Here is a 3064-nt window from a genome sequence, read left to right as displayed (position 1 = left end):
ACCATGCAATCCAATGATGGATGATGCAATGAGCTCTTCAGGGGAATTTCCACTTAAGCTAGAGTGAGTGAGTTTGGAGTTTAACAACGCTTTGACAAATATTTCAGTCCTATCACAGCATTTCAGACTAAAGATACCACCATGTGCACGGTTCTGAAACACAAAGAAACACAATCAGGGCGAATCTGGGATTCCTACAGATCACAGATTTCTGAAATGCAGCTTTGAACAATGAATTGCGTCACCCTCAACGACTGCGTTAACATGGCCCCAGTTAAGCTGGAGAGAAAGCTGTCTTCCAAGGTCATTCCGAACATCATCTCCCGGGACATACGTAACAACTCCAGATGAGTGTAGACATGATGTATTTATTTCTGTTGAAAGTTTACATAGATGCATATGTCAGTAGTTTAAATAAATAATTTGCATGTAGAGTGACACTACCTAGACACACACATACACAAACTGCTGTGTACAGACACGAACACTTTAGTTGTCCTCCAACAATCAGGTCAAACCATATCTCAAAGAAAACAAATAGAACACTTTCATATGAACTATTCAGTAGCCTAGGGTTATGACTTTGGGCGCAACAAAACATAACTTTCGTTTCAGTGTATTGAACGGCCTTTTACAACAACTCTCATAACAACGAGTTTGTCCATGACAGAGGCCCTGGTAGTAATCCAATACTTCAAAACTCACATAAGAAAGATATTCATCTCTAATGTCACACTGTCTATACAGATGACAAGAATCAAACTAATGAACTGCTTACACAACTGAAGGCTTAGTGCATTTCACAAATTCAACCGTACTTAATATTATGAGAATAACTGACAAGCTACAAGGAACTGCGGTTTATTTCCAAGAGTGAGTGAGTGAGTGGTTTTACGCCGCTTTTAGCAAAATTCCAGCAATATCACTGTGAGGGACACCAGAAATGGGCTTCACATATCGGGAATCAAACCCGGGTCTTTGGCATGATGAGCGAACGCTTTAACCACTAGGCTACCCGACCGCACCTTATTTCCAAGAAGAAGCCTTTTCATCTCAGCTGTAAAGAATTTTAGCTTTTTTTCAAATCTAAAACAAATACAAATCAAAGTTCAAAATTTTAACTATTTTCTCTCAGACCACAATCTTGATAATGATTTATTGTGCTGGGTTACAAAAACATAGTTCAAAATGATTGTTTGAGGACAAGAGGGACGAACAAACTTCCAGGTTAACGTGAAGCCAACAATGAACATTGCAGTGGGATGGTTCACTGCTCTATAAAGCTTAACAAAGAGTAGAGTAGATCTTCATAAACAGAATACACATCAGTATAGATTAAAAATGATTTATATAATGCATTCACAAACAGGCAGTATGACACACAACTTTGTAATACAAGTTTAAATAAATACATTTCATTGGTCAAAATTACAATGTGTCTAAATAATCATGAACCCTGTTAATACAACTCTGTATGGGTTATAAGTGAAAGAAATGCTGAGGTATAGTATGCTTAGTATAATAATAGAATTAGACAATTCAGATATATTACTGTTCCACAATTTCAAGAATTGAAGAATTGTATTGCACTCTGGAATGACCATAACTCAAGAACAGTGAGAAAAGCATTCAAATAAAATTTCTTTTGTGACAGACCATGCCAAGGTTTACTGTCAAGTCAGCATCATAACTGGAATATTGACTTCTAAGAGGCCATTAGTAGGTCAACCTGTGGTTGATAGCATGAGCATTGATCCACACCATCAGGTACCATGACACAGCCAGGTCACAGAGGAAAGTTCTCCTTGGTGACCATCCGTGTACTATCCATCACTGTGGCTACCTGATCGCCATTTCGTCTTTTACAACAAACAGTAGATCCCGACCCAGATGCACGTCTGTAGCACGAAGGATGCAAGTCTGTGTAGAAGTATGAGGTGCAAATGGGCCTTCATCATGATCTTCACAAGCGTTGCCATAAATCCTACAATATCTCAACAGCAATCCGAGTATTTTAATCAAATATCAATCCATCATAATAACTTCATTTGTAAGCATAGCACTACCTAATATCTTAAGTAAACAGATTAATACCTCACAGAAATATTTCAATTGACATACTTGATGTCAAAATTCAACAATCATCAGTTTCCAGAAACACATGATCAAACTGAAGGTTGAAGGTGGAGAAAACAATCTTCAAATCCACCGAGTTCATCTGGGCTTTTTAACATGAGCCATTCCAGGGTACCTTGGTGTGTGTTAATTGACATAATTAACTGCTTGTGACAAAAATCCCAGTTTATTTCTACACATGAAAACTAAGGCACTGAGGAAATGGCTACAACAAAGACTTAAACAGCACCAGAAATAAAATCCCAATCAATAACAAAGGAAGTGAAAAACCCTTTAAAACTGAAAAAAACCAAACAGTTTACAATCTGCTCACCTTTAACACAAGGAACATGTCCACTTTTCTTCAAAGCAACACAATGTTGAAGTATAAAAAAACAAACCTTTTGGCAGATCTTTGGGGTAATTACACTTGACAAAGTGTGCTAGCATGAATATGTTGTTATAAAGCAATGGCTTGCACAGCTTTCTGTTGCTAAACAATTGGGTAGATTCATGAACTGCTTCAACACCATCAACGCGTAATTAAGTTCTGTTGACAACGGAGTGATTCAGCTGGGTATAACACTGCTTGAAACACCTCATCACTTACACCCCGGCCTGCCAGCTTGACGTGGGAGGAATGCCTGAAGTGAATCAGGCCTTGAGATGTTTACCTTGTTACTGAAACCCACGAGCACGGGTATGGTGGCCCTAAGTGAATCAGGCCTTGAGATGTTTACCTTGTTACTGAAACCCATGTACATGGGGATAGTGCTGACAAACCCAGGATCATACTGACGACAAGTCTTGGATGAAAACCAAACACAGGATAAGGTAATCACTCTGAATATTGTAAATGATAAAGTTATGAATATTCTCTAAAAATAAACAGTACATTTAAGGGGTTCATTTTATCAATGTTAACCCTTGATACTATGACAGTTCCGAT

General features: G+C 38.1%; 1 long non-coding RNA gene across 1 annotated transcript; it reads right to left on the bottom strand.

The window, feature by feature from the left end:
* Positions 1-348: 348 nt before the first annotated feature.
* Positions 349-3064, bottom strand: LOC125380062. Its single transcript, XR_007221045.1, has 2 exons — positions 2856-3064; positions 349-2789 (listed from the first exon to the last, which is right to left on the bottom strand). It is a non-coding gene; the product is annotated as an uncharacterized LOC125380062 (long non-coding RNA).

Source organism: Haliotis rufescens, unplaced genomic scaffold (genome assembly GCF_023055435.1).
Source record: "Haliotis rufescens isolate VD_foot unplaced genomic scaffold, xgHalRufe1.0.p SCAF_15, whole genome shotgun sequence".
NCBI classification, from domain to species: domain Eukaryota; kingdom Metazoa; phylum Mollusca; class Gastropoda; order Lepetellida; family Haliotidae; genus Haliotis; species Haliotis rufescens.
Note: the sequence above shows the minus strand (reverse complement) of the source record. Positions and strands in the feature narration are given on the sequence as shown.